Source organism: Mesocricetus auratus, unplaced genomic scaffold (assembly GCF_017639785.1).
Source record: "Mesocricetus auratus isolate SY011 unplaced genomic scaffold, BCM_Maur_2.0 Super-Scaffold_100125, whole genome shotgun sequence".
Lineage (NCBI taxonomy): Eukaryota > Metazoa > Chordata > Mammalia > Rodentia > Cricetidae > Mesocricetus > Mesocricetus auratus.
In genome coordinates, this window is record NW_024429248.1 from 7,668 (window position 1) to 23,687 (window position 16,020).

At 39.2% G+C, this 16,020-nt stretch overlaps 1 long non-coding RNA gene across 1 annotated transcript in view; it reads right to left on the reverse strand.

Annotated features, from left to right (window-relative positions):
• Positions 1-3,553: 3,553 nt before the first annotated feature.
• LOC121136441 overlaps positions 3,554-16,020 on the reverse strand; it is a 30,908-nt gene continuing 18,441 nt past the window's right edge. The window contains exon 4 of the long non-coding RNA XR_005873509.1: positions 3,554-4,045. This is a non-coding gene — a long non-coding RNA (uncharacterized LOC121136441). The remainder of the gene's footprint in view (positions 4,046-16,020) is intronic.

Genomic DNA, 16,020 nt, shown 5'->3' on the forward strand with positions numbered 1-16,020 from the left:
CAACATGCAGGAAGGGATTCACGGTTATCACCCATATAAACACGAAAACTATACACAACATTCCAAAAGGCTTGGAAGAAATTATTTAAATTGATAAAAAGTATTTTAAGAAGTTTTAATTTTGATCTTCAAATTTTAAAAAAAATGAAACAATGCTGCTTATGCCCTAAGGAACAAACCTTGGTCTTGCCGTCCCAAGGCACGAAGAGCCTCCGCACATGACTGGTCCCCATACACAAGGCTCCAGAAGGGACGATCCACCCTGTGGAGATGGAGCCACAGTGGAACGCCACTGGGTAGAAGGGGAGTGATGGCAACGCCCACATCTTGACTGGAGTGACTGTTGATGTACTTATACAATTTATAAGCATTCATCAAGTAGCACACTCACCACACCAATGCACCACATGCAAGTCCTACCTCAAACTTTAAAAACAAAATAAAGCGATATAAATCCCACAATCCCCATGAGTGTGGTAAGGATATTTTTAGCTCACGAACTCTACCAGGTGAGAATAATGACTATTTCTAATTAAAGATCATTAAATTAGACTTACTATCATAATTAAAGTCTAAAATTAAAGGATTAAAAACATGAGTTTGCTATTTTAAGATAATTAAACCCAGGACGCATTACCATCCCTACATGCCACACCCACGGTGTTTTGTTCCCTAACTAAAATGGCTGGACTCAAATACAGATTGACCACACCTAAAATACTAACACAAAAAGACGTACCAAACAGTACCACTGAAAAACGGATTTAACACTGACTAATACCATGTGTTGTTTCCTCTAGAAAGCCTTTTAAACTCAACTACATTAATTAGAAGGAAAAGTAAAACAAACAGAACAAGACTGCAAAAAACAAAACAATAAATGAAAGTCATGGGACTGCAGGCATTCATTCTTAAGGATCAATATTTGCTTCACAAATAACTTAAACGATACCCAAGTGACCATATTGCAGGTCATGTCCTTCCAACTTCAGTTCTGTGAGAATACTCGATTGAGACTCTCTTTTTTTCTAAGGTCCTACAGACACATGCACAGATGCACTTGTGCCCAGGTACGCATGGTGTCTGGCAGCTTTATAATGGCACCCCTGTGGTTTGACAATGTCTGGTAATGTGCAGATGTAAAAACCCTGTTTCATTATTAGGTGCAGAATGTTTTTCACCATCCAATTATAAAACAATGTCAGGATTCAGGTTACTGGAAAAGGTTTGAACATGCTTCAGGCTGATGAATACTGAGGTCTATTGAATGAAGCAGACTTAATATCTGTTTGGAGATGATGCAGTGTTTTGAATAAGGACCTTGACACCGCAGGCTATGGGAGAATCTCAACATTGGGCAAGGGGAGCACTGTACAAATACATGTAAAATTTCAAAATATGCAATTATAGAAAACAATTCACTACCTATAGAGACGGCAAAAGACTTTATAGATTTTTGTTTTTCTTATGCCTGAAATTCTGTTCATAAGGGGAAAAGAGGAGGCCTGGGGATGCATATGCATATTCAGAGTGTGTCAGCAAGCTCTTAGAAATCTTAGAATGCTGTCTGGAGAAAAAAATAATAACAAAACTCCAACAATTCTGAACAGGAAGAAAGAACAATTTCACCATTCTGTCAGTGAATTTACTGCAACTGGGATACATCTCTTCACAAACACCTCTGACATTCACGGTAGCAACAATTTGTACACTAAAAGTACCCTGATTTTATTTTATTCACAAAAGTAATTTTTCTACTTAATGTTATTTACAAAACTTATAATTTCTTCTCATGATAAATTTTATATTACACATTTGTGATGATGAAAATATTCAATAACTTATGCTGTCCAAACTGTAAACCCCCATCAAAGCACCAAAGCACTAAGCACCAGCAAGATAATTAGGAGGGATAAAGACTTAATCTCAAGATGTGACTAGGTTAACTAATCTAAGTTTACATGGCCACATTTGGCTGACTGCTACATTATACAAACAGCACAGCCCCCCAGGACAGGCATGACTGCAAGTCTAGAAGTTTATCATTGCTCATCTTTTCCAAGCATCCCTGTGATCCCACAAACAGCATCTAACTATGAGCCTCCAGCAATGTGAAATAAAATAAACCAACAGATGGCCATGAGAAGCATGGGAATAGCAATCACACAGTCTTAAAAACAAAACATACATACATACATGCATACATACATATATATATATATATATATAATTTTCCCTAGAGTTACTTCTAGTAACAATCATTAAGGCTTTTAACTCATTTTTCTCCTCTAATGTTAACATCTTTGCACAAGTCATAGCATGTTTTTTCTGAAACATTCCTAGAAAAACTAGCTACATCATTTAGCCTTGGAACTGGAACATCAGCCCTGGATTTTTCTTCTCCTTTAAAGTTTTCAGCATGCATCTCCTCCTTGTCATAACTTAGTTCCTATTGCCCCAGGGCTGTGCTTCTTACCCAACACTGCTGTGGAGAACCATTTTCGTACCTCTTTCTGTATTCTCTCTTTTCATTCTTTTCTTTTATCTGGCTTTCCTGGGAGCTAATTCTTACTTCTCATATCCTTTCCTTCCTCTTACACTGATGACACATTATCCTGAAGCTTTGTTTCTGTGTTTAACTGCTCTACTTGTTAAAAAATCCTTCTGAAACGGGTTTAATAAACGTCAGAACTTCCCTCTGTCCTGTTTCTGGAGACCAACACGCATTCATCTGCAGAAGACGCGGGGTAAGATGATGATGAAAAGCATATGGACACAGACAAGAATAATAGTAACGGCCAAGTGGGAGGAGGCTTAGGACCTCACCCTTTTGGTTCACATTTATAAGCAGTGAAAAGCCTATTAACTGTTATGATAATAGAATCAAATATACTATGAGGTGAAGACAGAGGAAGGTACATTATAATAAAGCCTAGATAGCTGGTCTGATACTACGAGTATACACCATATATTTTATGTTGTTAAGAAAAGAGAATGGTAATCACTGGGTATATTGTTCTGAAATGACATCGCACACAGAAGCTGTTCATCCATTTTAAATATACTCATAAATAATCCACAAGGAATTCATGAGATAATACTAGAAAAGCATAACTTAGGACCCAATTTATAGCATCAACTCTTAGGATGCTTTTTAGGTATTAGCAAACCTGAAGGACATTAGGCCTGGACCCTCATTGATAATCAGTGAAGTGTAAAGCCAAGGACAGCAAATGCAGGATTCCAATTACTGGTGAGAAGAATGAGACCAGAGTCCTATCTCTAGCCCTAGGATGAAATAGTGACTTCCTTACAACCTGGGAAGTCTTTCACTGATAGCTACCTGAGTCTTGGTCCTGAAGCCTGAAACTTTATAGGATTACTGTTATTAATAGGACAACCATTACTATTACTATGAAGTTGGGTACTTCATGCAACATTGTTCCCTGCCGATCACCTGGAAAGGAAGGCTATCTTTGCAAAAACTTTAGAAAGAGTATCAAACCCACCTAAAGTGCAGATGGGGAGGAAGCAGTGCCTTTGCCCACTGTCATCCTTTGGGAATGCTGCACTTTACTCTGCAATGAACCTTACCTACATCACCTTATGTTCTGTGTGTCCTCTGAATTCTTCCAACGGAGATTACAAACACAGAGAGAGAAAGGGGAGGCTAGAGCAAGAGTCCCGTGACATCAACTACTGCCACTTCTGAAAGTCCTAAAGAGGGAACGATGACTGCTGGCGAGGGAGATGTCACATGCCACAAGCAGTCTACTGTAGTTTGCTCTCTGTCGCTTTGATGAAGACCCTGACCAAAATCAACACAGTTGGGGGGGGGTTAACTGGCTTAAAGGTTTCAGTCTACCATCAAGGAAGCTAAGACAGGAACCTAGAATTTGTAACTGAAGCTGAGACCACAAGAAACACTGCTTGCTGGCTCAATCGACTCAACATTCAGCTACCATTCTTAGATGGAGTAGACCTACCTGGCCGGGGATGGCAGTGGCTGGCTGGGCCTTCCACATCATTTAGCAATTAACACACCCTGCAGACATGAAACAGATCTTATGAAAAGAAGCTGGGCTTTGTTGGGAAAAGAGTCAACCCATCAATGAAAGAGAATGGACTTGGAAACTGAGTAAAGTGTGTAAGGGAAGAGAGAGTGGCCAGAGTGTGGAGGGGACACTTAGGAAGAAGTGCCCAGGACAGCAACGAACACACGCACGGGAGATGGCTGAGGCGGGGGCAGTCAGCCTGGATGAGAAACTGAGTATAAGGAAAATGAAATTCAATGTGACTGAAGCGTCGCAGTAAGTACTATGATAGGAGATGTCAATCGGCAAGTAAGTTGGCATACCCCACAGCCATGTCCACAGGCTAATCCAATGGAGCAATGCCTCGCCCTCTTCCCACATGTGTCTAGTTTGGTGTCAAGTCGATCAGAAGTGTTACATGGTATGGCAGATGAAAGGCAGCAGGAAGGAAACCACCGTGGGACGCGCAACAGTCTATGAGACTGAAACAGTGACACACAGTAGGGAACGGAGGACATTCAGAGAGGAGAGAAGGGATCGGTTGGTCTGAAGGCATTACGAAGAACGAGGCAGAAGGAAAGAGAGAGCTTCAGAGATGAGGCAGTGTTTCCATCAGTAAAGGCAGAATGAAAGACTGGGGACACATTTGATCAGAATATCTAAAACACACGGAATCCCATCTGTGAGCACGTCTTTGCTGGGCATCTGGCGCAATCCGCGCATGCCAGATGAGGCCCTCCAGCATCTTTCAAGGGGAGACGCTGAGGTGTGCCTTGCTAATGAGAAGCCTAACTATACAAGGCTTAGGAATACAGTTTTAGAATCGCGTCTCTTTTATGGTTAAAAACTGTATGATTTTGCCTACAAACAATCGGGTGGGAAAAAGTGTGTGTGAAGCAATAATAACTCCAGTTAGCAGCTAAAGACAGATGGCCCGTATGTACAGATAAGAATGGAAACTCCCTCAGCACTTTTGTCCATTTAAAGGAACCTAATAACTTACAAAGATATACTTTTTAAAGAATAATGGTATAAATATGAGAATGACATTTGTAAGCAACTTTTAGTAAAAAAGAAAAAATTAACAGCCATATTTACATATAAATGCAAAAAACCAAACTGAATAAAAAACCTGCTTTGTTCAACATTGCCTTTCCATAAAGCTGTACAGTTTAATTGAAGTCAAGACAAATTAATAAACAGGCAACAACTACTCACATGCTAAGATTTTAGAAGTCAAAATTAGTTATCAGTAAGACACATGAATAATATGCACTATGTTGCTCCAAAACAAACACTACACACACATCGTGTGTGTGTGTGTGTGTGTGTGTGTGTGTGTGTGTGTGTGTGTGTGTTTGTAATACTTTAGGGAAACCTGACAGTATCAGCAGCTACTAATAAATCTTTAGCTATTACTTGAAATATATTATCTTTTATAATTGCACCTTAATTAAAAATGTTACATACAATTGTGTTCATGAAAGTCTTGCATTCACCTTAAAGTTAGGATTCAGGATTCTCTTTTATGTACACCATTAACTGGGATACTGAGATAATCTGAAGGATTTGCTTTCTATACCTGCTTTTTGGATGCACATATTAATGCTAAAGACACTGGACCCCAAGCACTGCAATTTTAACCACTGCAATTTTAAACATGACAGAATGCAAAGACTTACGCCTGGCAGTACTTCACCACTTGAAAAAGAACAGTGGATCAGAAAAGTTGACAGTCTTACAGTTTGTCTACTCAGCTTTGTTAAGTGCCTAAAACTAGTGAAGAATAATAAAAACTAGATCACTAGACTCCTTTATACACTACAATTACTAAGTTTTCAAGCAAAGATACATTGTATACACACATGAAATCTTCAAAGAATAAAATACAAAGGGACATACTTCTGGTAATAACTTGTTTATACTCTAACAAACAAAGTTTGCCAGAAGAATAGAGAGCAAACTAGCTACTAGTTATCCAGAGGTCTGGAGGTCTTCAGAGACAGACAGCAAGAGACATGGCTGGGCGGAGAGAGGAACATAAGGCAGGAGGACAAAGGAACTCTGTCTCTTCCAGCTGAGGAGCTAGCAATGTTAAGAGTTGGCTGTGGCTTGATCTTTTCTCTCTCTCCCTGATCTTTCAGTATCTGCCCTGATATCTGGCTACAGGTTTTTATTATTAAGACCAATTAAAACTCGTGTTATACAAGCTTCTACCAAAATGGAACTACAAAGATGCATTCACTTTAGAACTGGCATTCTAAAACACTTACACCTAGCTTCATGTTTTGTTGTGAAATACTCAAAGCTTGCCCGAGAAGCTTGGAAGAGCATTGGGATACAGTGCAGCCATAACTCCCTAGATGCAGCTCTGTAAATCACAGTACACCGTATGCATATTTTTCAATAGAACATTTAAGGATAGCCTTGAAGCTGTTTTTCAGGTAAAACTCTGGCATATGTATAATAAACACTCATTTGATTAGTTAAAAACCTAGAGGAAATTATTTACTAAAGGCCTAACCATTTTATTTGGAGAAGAGTCTTATAAACCAGGGTGGAATCTCAGATCTGCCATGTGTCCACTGTGTTGCTGTGTGACATTGAGCCACTCCTTTAACTTCTCTTCACCTCAATGTCCTCATCTGTCACATGGACTCATGGGAACACCTACTTCTCGGTCTAAGAGTTAAATGAGCCAGCCTACAGAACAATTTCAGAACCAAATGGCAGAGGGCAGACATTATAAGTCCCCAGTCATCTGTGACACTGAACTGTCACAGTCAGGATCCTCACCCAATACAAGGTGGTACGATTGCTGCTTCTACACAAATGTGAGTGTACAAATTTTTCAAGGCTTTCCTCAGTAAATAATAGTAGGTTTGCCATTTTGGACAAACAATCTTTCATAACCTTCATCAATGAAAACAGTCAAGCAGTAACACTGGAGTGAACTCTGAGAATTATAGGTCGAACTTGGGATTTAACTGGGAAAGTAACTGTGTGCACATATAAAGGCTTTAAACAGTTTAAAAAAACACTACATATGACTTGAGCTAAGTACATGCAAAGAGGCTTTCTTCTTTCTATGATATGTCTAAGAACCACATATCCGCATTATTTACTATTGTCTCTGCTACTGTTATATTGCTGTGAAGAGACTCCATGACCAAGGAAACTCCTTTTTTAAATTTAAATTGGAAACAATCTTCTTTTACATGTCAATTCCAGTTCCTTCTCCTTCCCCTCCTCCCCTGCCTCCCACCAACCCCTTATCCCATACCCTTTCTGCTCCCCAGGGAGGATGAGGCCTTCCATGAGGGATCCTCAAAGTCTGACATATCATATGGAGGAGGGCCTAGACCCTCCCCCATGTGTCTAGGCTGAGAGAGTAACCCTCTATGTGGAGTGGACTCCCAAAGTCCATTCGTACACTAGGGATAAATGCTGATCTACTACCAGAGGCCCCGTGTATTAACCAGACCTCCAAACTGACATCCTCATTCAGGGGGGTCTGGATCAGTCCTATGCTGGTTTCCCAGCTATCAGTCTGGGTGGGGTCCATGGGCTCACCCCTTGTTCAGGTCAGCTGTTTCAGAAGGAGTGATGAGCAAAGAAAGGGGTCAAGACCAGGCTGGAGAAACCCACAGAGACCCAAGTCAACTCTTATAAAGAAAACATTTAAGTGGAGGCTGGCTCACAATTTCAGAGGGTTAGCTCATTACCATCACAATGGGGCACATGGCAGCAGGCATGCTCCTGGAGAAATGCCTGAGAGCTTTACATTCTGAGGCAGACAGTGAGCAGAGAACTTGGGCCTGGCGTGGGCATTTGAAACCTCAAAGGTCCCCCTCAGTCATATACCTCCTCCAACAAGACCATATCTAGTCCAGCAAGGTCACACCTCTTAACGCCTCCAAATAGTTCATAAACTGAAGATGAAGCATGCACATATATAAACCTATAAGGGCATTTCTCATTCAAATCTCTAGAGCTCTCTTATGCCTTTTGTTTCTCGGATACAACAAATCTTGCAGGTCGTTTCAAGGCCTTTGCTCCCATGAATTCATGGTAAGAATTAGGGACATAAGTGAAGTCTTGTTTTCTAAACATGTATGGCCAGATTCATCCATTGTAAAGACTCACTTAATTGTGATCTCTTCAGAAAGCAAACTCTGATCACCTTTACTGCCTCTAGATATGCTCCTATGGCTTTTTTCTTTTGTCTTTGTTTTAGTTTTTCAAGACAGGATTTCTGTGTATTGTTTTGGACCCTGGCCTAGAACTTGCTCAGTAGACTAGGCTGGTCTCAACCTCACAGAGATCCGCCTGCCTCTGCCCCCGAGTGCTGGGATTAAAGGCGTGCACCACCAACGCCTGGCACCATGGTTCTTTTTAATGACCACCAACTCTTCCATTTCCCATCAATAAACTAGAGGTTCCATGGGAGCACAATTGTCTCAGCTATTAGTGTAGAGCTAATACTAGTTATGTCTACTCCGATTAAAGCAGTGATGGCTAAATATTCTTTACAGTCTTAAACAATAATAAAGCTCTTTCAACTCACAAAAAAGCTTTACTCAAATAATTTCTTTGTCAAGAACACACAGCATTAATATATTTCAGCAATGCCCTGTGCAGCCCTTGAGAAGGACAATGGACTCATCAAAGCCCGTCATGCAGCTGCCCACGCAAGGCCCAGCAGCCACATGAACATGCTTACCATCTTTACACTAGCCATCAAAGGTCAGATGATCATTCCTCATTGTATTCATCTAAGATCAATTCAATACCTCTAAGCAGTGACTACAAGTTTATACCTTACTCTACCGAAAAGGAAAATATTTCTATTGTGCTTGAGTTTAAACTTCTATTATATTTCAGATGTTATTAGCAGGATCAAACATGAATCACTATCAATAAATTTGCCAGTTTGTGCTGAGTATCTTTTTTTTCCTTTGTACTCCAGCTGCACAGGTAACACAAGGAAACTTGTTAGCAGACACACAAATTCCAAGTATAACTGAATTCTGTGGACTTTCTTGGGATTGATTTCATTTCTAGTAGATAAAGTTCTACTTCCTTAAAAAACAACCTCTAAACAGTCATCTTGCCCACAGTAGTATGGCCTCGTGAATTAGCCAGATTGAGGCAGTTACAGATTTATTCCATCTAAACATGTTAGAAGACATCACTGAATCTCTTTATAACCAAACGTCAGTGTTGATTTACTTTCCATGTGCAAAAGACACAGTCTAAGGAACAGTGGGGAATCAGCCATGAGGGATGCTCTTCATGTACACATGGCAGGTGGGAGGGAGGGCATGCTCCTGAGCAGAGGGAAGGCCTGGCAGCCAGCGAGACAAGCCTGCCTCATCTGAGAGGGCACAATCTTCTGCTGTATCTGTTCAAGGAATTCTGACATGTCTCACATTTGATGCATCTTGAAAGATGAGGATTTTCCAAGGAAAACAAAATTAAAGTAATACACTTTTTTAAAATATGAGGTACTTTTACTAAGAGAGGTACTGAATAAAATATATACTTGGCATAATCCTATCTGTTTGCATTTCTCGTCCTCAACACATGTACGTGGAATGAAACTGGACAGAGATCCAATAAACACTCTGCAAGGAACACACATTACCTGCCAGGGTCTGAATTAGACTGGAGATGTTTACAATTTACCTCCATCCCGTCACTGAAAGCATCAAACGCAGCCTCTCCACAGCATCAGTCTCTCACCCTTGTCAAACTGTTAGCAGCGTGGAAGGATGAAATAAACAACTCTCCCATGCTCAGTCTTCAAGCTTCAATGATATAACGTCATTACTGAATCATCATTATTATGAACCAAATGTGATGTAACCACAAAATACAACATGGAAAAAGTAAAACTGCACAGATTTTCTTCTCAACTTGTTAAGGATGACCATTAAATTCCACTTTCCTCTGACAGCAGTGATTTAGTTGATAGCTAAAAATGCATGAAGATAAACCATGGGCACTATCTTCTTTCCTCTCTGTGTCCTTATTTATGATGCCATAACTCTGTGACCCGTGAGCAGTGGTCATGAATATTGTGGATAGCAGCAATGTCAACACTCACCAATAAATGCCGGTCTTATCAGAGAATACCAAAGTTACGAGTGAGCCTTAGGGTCTGGGAAAAACACATATAAATTCACCAGAAGCCATCAGATAGCAACCTGTGTGTCATCTATTTACCATGGCTAATATATATGTTAAGCAGATAACTGAGTTAAGTATGTATGATTCATTCTAATGCCATTAACTAGATGTTCAAATTATTCTATTGAATATGTTTTCTGAGAAGGAGAGCCCCTTGAGTAATACTAGAGACAAAACAGACCAAGGGGACTTTTCAAAATCAAGTGTATAATCAAAATATATTTAATATAAATAAATAGTAGAGAAGAATTAAAATTAAATGATTTGTCCTGCCTATATTATAACATAAATACATTAAAAACATTATGCATGCTGGATAAACTCATTTCCTTAGAAAATCGTTTTTGGTAGATTAATACATTTTTGTAAAAATTTCACCAAAATAAAATTATACTTTAAATGGTTCATGTGTGCTTAAACATGTAAAATCTTTAAAGAGCTGAAGATTTTACCTAAATAACAACTCTCATAAGAGTTCATTATTCATTATAGAATGAGAATCACTTTTCAAATCAGGGTTTATTCACCTACAGAGAAAAATTAATCAGAATTCTACATGTTAACAATGAATACATAAAAAGCAATATTCAAATCATGGCATCATTTATATTCATTTCAAATAAACAAAGTATAGAGACAAAACCTTAAAAATACATGTATAGTATCAAAATGCTCAAAAAAGAAATCAAAGCAAGTAAAATGAAAGGCACCTTTTCAGTAATGCGTAGTTATTGAAATTTTGGTAAACTACAACTAAATATTACCAATAAAATTTAAATCTAAATCGACTATTCTCCTGAGCAAACCCCGTTAGTGGCATGAAGCGTACTGCAACCAATGCCCCGTATACAAAATGAATTGTTCATGACTTCATCTTTCTGTCATCACTGAAACTTCAGTGTTTCCTATTCCAAAACGATACTTCTTTCCAGGATATGAACCGCTATATGAACCGCTATGCAGTTCCAAAGTCTTACACACTTTCCTGAACACTAATTTTGAATCCTAATAATTTTACAATGATGGTGACTCATGCTCTTGGAAACCACAGAGAAGAGCATCTTCATAAGGATGAAAAGCGAATGTAAGACACAGGGTTGGATCCCCAGGAGGCCTGCCTTTCTCTGGAGAGGAGTGGAACCTTACGGGGGAGCACAGTGGAGGTGAAATGGAGGAACTGGGAGGAGAGGAAGGAGGGAAAACTGCAGTCAGGATGCTAAAGATACAATAGAAGAAAATGTAAGAAGAAGGAAGATGGAGAAAGATGTCGTCCAGTGTTGGCATTTTCCTGCTCTACCCCTTCACTACTTATAAGCTGAGTTCCGGTCATCTGTGTACCATCTACAAGCAGCATGGCATCTCTGACTACACGTGTATTTTCCATTTAAAATGCTTAGGTCCCATGCTAGTGGATTTTATGTCTACATTCTGTTATCTAGCTAGAAAAGTTTCCTCTCGGGTTTATACCGATGAGCTCCTTTTTTTATATTTTATTCTTCTGTACAGTCTTCCTCTCTCCCAGCTCCCACTGTTCATTCATTCATCAACTCTTGCATATGTTACCTGTTTTTATAATTAGAAAATATTTTTTCATAAAAGGAAAGAAAAATGGTTGGTTACAAATAAAACCGCAAAAACAAAAATCCTATCAGTTTTCATGGTTGCTGTGATTTCTGTGTAAAGATTTCACAGTGGAGACAATATACCAAGAGGCTGAAATTATATTTTAAATTTTAATGGGCTAGAAAAGAATTCTAACTTGAAATACCTTAGGCAATGTAGGCAGATTTTTTTACAAATTTCCTTTAATAGTTTCACGACTTTCTGCCTCAGCCTCTGCAAGCACCAACGACAGTTGTAAGGAAGAAGTCTCTGTCAGTTTTCCAATGTGGAGATAATGCCAGAAAGAAGTTGATGTGGATACCTTCTGTTTAAAAATATAATCCAAGGAAGACTGATTGAGCTATCTTGGCTGGTAATCCCAGAACATAGCCGGCTGAGCAGGAGGACTAATTCATATTCAAGGCTGGTCTGCACTATATAGTGACTTTCAGGTAACCCTGAAAAGTCTGATAGATAGATAGATAGATAGATAGATAGATAGATAGATAGATACATAGATAGATCCATAGATACATACATAGATACATAGATAGATACATAGATAGATAGATAAGATAGACAGATAAGAGAGATAAAACAGATAGGTAGGTAGATGATAGACAGACAGATAACCAAAGAAAAACAAAAATAAAGATTGTTCAGGTCATGTGCCCATCCTGGAGGCAATTACAGTAGCCAGAGAATGACATTCAGGTATACCTTAAAGAATTCACCACCATAGCAGTCAGCGCTAAACTACAGAGGTTGGTATTTTCTATCAGAGTTAAAGGGATAAGGGGGAACAACAGAGGGATAATGAACCACTTCTTCCTCACAAAGTGAAGTACTCATTATGAAAACAGTAAGAAACTATACCCAAAGGAGGAAACTGCTGGACCAGCAAGAATAATAGCTATACACCACAGATGACAACAAGAATACTTGTGCCATTTGGTAATCTGAAATTAGAATATCCTAGTGACAAACCTGGACTAGGACAATCACTTCACCATTTCAATCAATAAGTCATTTTGAGAAGTGGGGGAGGAAAGCAAATTATGGCATTCACTGGATACCCGCCATAGACGCATAAGAAGAAAACAAAGGAAACACTGGCACCGAGATCACAGTTTATAATGATGGCAGCCTGCAGAGCTAGGAGTCAATGCACTACCCTTCCAAGTTCTCCACCAGCAATGGCACCAATGGAACAGAAGTCAATGATACACAGAACAACACAAAAATCACGAGTCATTTGTAAGGTTTTCAGAAGACACTGGATGTAACAGACTATCATATAATCTTAACTACATTTTACTTATATTTTCTAGGTTGCAGTTTCAAATATACCTGAAAATCGCTTGATGCCTACTTTTGAAGCTTTGAAAGGCAGAGGCTCACTTCCCTTTAAGTGGGCTCCACTTAGTGACTCAATTCTAACAAATATTCTAACGTATGTAACTTCTGAAGCCAGGCATGAAAGACACGGGAGAACCTTTCTCACACGTCTCTTGGATCACTAACTCTAGGGCAAGACACTCAGGCTGTTGTGAAGACGGGTGAGTGTCTAAGCTGTTGTGAAGACGGGTGAGTGTCTAAGCTGTTGTGAAGACGGGTGAGTGTCTAAGCTGTTGTGAAGAAGGGTGAGTGTCTAAGCTGTTGTGAAGAAGGGTGAGTGTCTAAGCTGTTGTGAAGACGGGTGAGTGTCTAGGCTGTTGTGAAGATGGGTGAGTGTCTCAGCTGTTGTGAAGACAGGTGAGTGTCTAAGCTGTTGTGAAGACGGGTGAGTGTCTAAGCTGTTGTGAAGACGGGTGAGTGTCTCTAGGGACAAAGAGATTCTCCTGGCAGCATGTATGCGATCACAATTCTGCCCTGAGTAAACCCTTACTGGCCTAAGCTGGAGCCAACATCTTGACTAATTCTTTGTTATAGGCCACCAGACATGACTACGTGTGGTGAAATTCTCTGGACTCCTGATCCAGAGAAATTATGTGATTAACAAAAAAAGGAATCTGCTGGAGTTTCTTTTGCTAATGATTTTAAGTTTTATTCTGTTGCAGCCAGATTAAAATACATAGACTTATTTTGATTTTCTTAAATTCATTAAGAATAGCTTTATGTCCTGACATGGGACATATTTAGAGGAATTTCTATGGGCTGCCGAGAAGAATGCATATTCTAGATTGCCCTAGTGAAATATTCTGTAGCCAATATTAGGTGCATTTTGGCCCATGATGTCATTTAACACTACTGTTTTAGTGGTTTTTTTCTGTTTATTTCACCTGAACTGTGGTGAAAGTGGGTTGTTGAAATCACATACTATTACTGTGTTGGATTCTCTGTGGCTTTAATGCCTAGTAGTGTTTGCTATGTGAAACTGAGTGTACCTGAGTTTCAGACACATGTTTAGAAAATCAATAATATGGGTGTGTCATTGATCAGAAGGAAGTGACCTGTGTGTTTTCTGATTAGTTTAGCTACAAGTCATCTCTGTGAGCAGCAATGCCTGATTATTTTCAGTAGTTTCTGTAAATGTCTCAAAGCATTTATGAATCTGTTCACACTCTAAGTGCGTTTGAATATGTTACACATTCACTCTTTTCTTGCTCTCTCTCTTATCTATGTTCACAAACTGTTCATTTTCCATTCAACCTTTTCCAAGGAAATGACTAAGATGTATGCTGCCCCTGATTACATATAGACATAAATGTTTGCATGTACACACTAACCTACTCATAGAGACTTATGTTTTAGTGCCTTTAATAAACCAAACAAAATGTTTCTGTATCTTATTTTTCCATAAACAATACCTCACTAATAACCCTATATTATGTCTTCAAAATGACACAATATCCCATGACATAGTTTTTATTACATGCATGGCGCTATTCAATAACACATAGGCATTACTTTGTTTTTCCAATATTCTCTCACTATCAAGAAGCCACAGTGAATGTCCATGTCTGTACACATGTGTCTATACACAAATGCAGATACATGTGTATGTTTTTCCCATGTACTGACTCACATTTCAATTAAGTCAGAGAATCATGGCATTTGGAACTATAAAATGGAAGACCAGTTTTCATGATAAAAGAAGCCCATGGAAAAAGAACAATCATTTGCATCTGCCAACAGCTATCAGATGAGCCTGTCTCCTGAGCTGCCAGCAGTGGTCACTCGTTCTCCATGTCTGTCAGGATAATCTCAGGAAAATAGTATCTCACGTAGCATTAACTTGCAGCTGCACAATTGAGGTGAATTCATCATCCTTTTCTATGTTTGGAATTCATTTGAATTACTTATACTGGCCAGCTAGCTCCAGAGATCCACCTGTCTCTATCTCTCTAGCACTGGCTGCTATATGTGGCTTTTACATGAATTACGGGAATCCAAAGTCCCAACACTTACACAACATGTACCAAACCTAATGAGGCATCTCCCTAGATGTCCCAATTTTGATAAAATTTGCTTTATCTTATTTAATTATAATAGTTTTTATCATTAAGAATAAAAAACTCTGTTACCTGATGTCTATATATACTTAATTTCCATACAGGCAGTGTATCTGTATTATAAAAATTTATGTATATGGATGGGAGGGGCACTCATGCCATGGCACTTATGTAGAGGTTGGAAAATAACTGTAGGAACTAGCTCTCTTCTGCAATGTCCCCGAAGTCCTAGGTACAGGAGCTGGGTTGCTCTTAATAAGCTGAAACTGGGTACCCAACAAGTCACTTGTTCTGAGTTATGGCTTTCTGTAACGGTCACTTCTGCTTCTGTCTAGCGCCCCCCCCCCAGTTCTTTCTCTCTCTGCCTGTAGATCAGGATGTAGCTCTTGGCTACTGCTCCAGCACTGTGTGCGCTACCATGCTCCCTACCATGATGAAAATGGACTACACCTCGGAAACCGTAAGCGACCCCTCAATGAAATGCTTTCTCTTACGAGAGTCTCCTTGTTCATGGAGTCTCTTCACAGAAATAGGACAATTACTTTGATTTTCAAATTACTGTCAACAAGGCATACATCTACCTGTCAACTTATATAGTTAACAAACACATTTTAAGAAATATATGTATTTCAGGTATACCTTAAAGAATTTACCCATAGCAGTCGGGGATAAATTACAATGGTTGGTATTTTCTATCAGAGCTAAAGGGATAAGGAGGAAAAAAAGAGGGATAATGA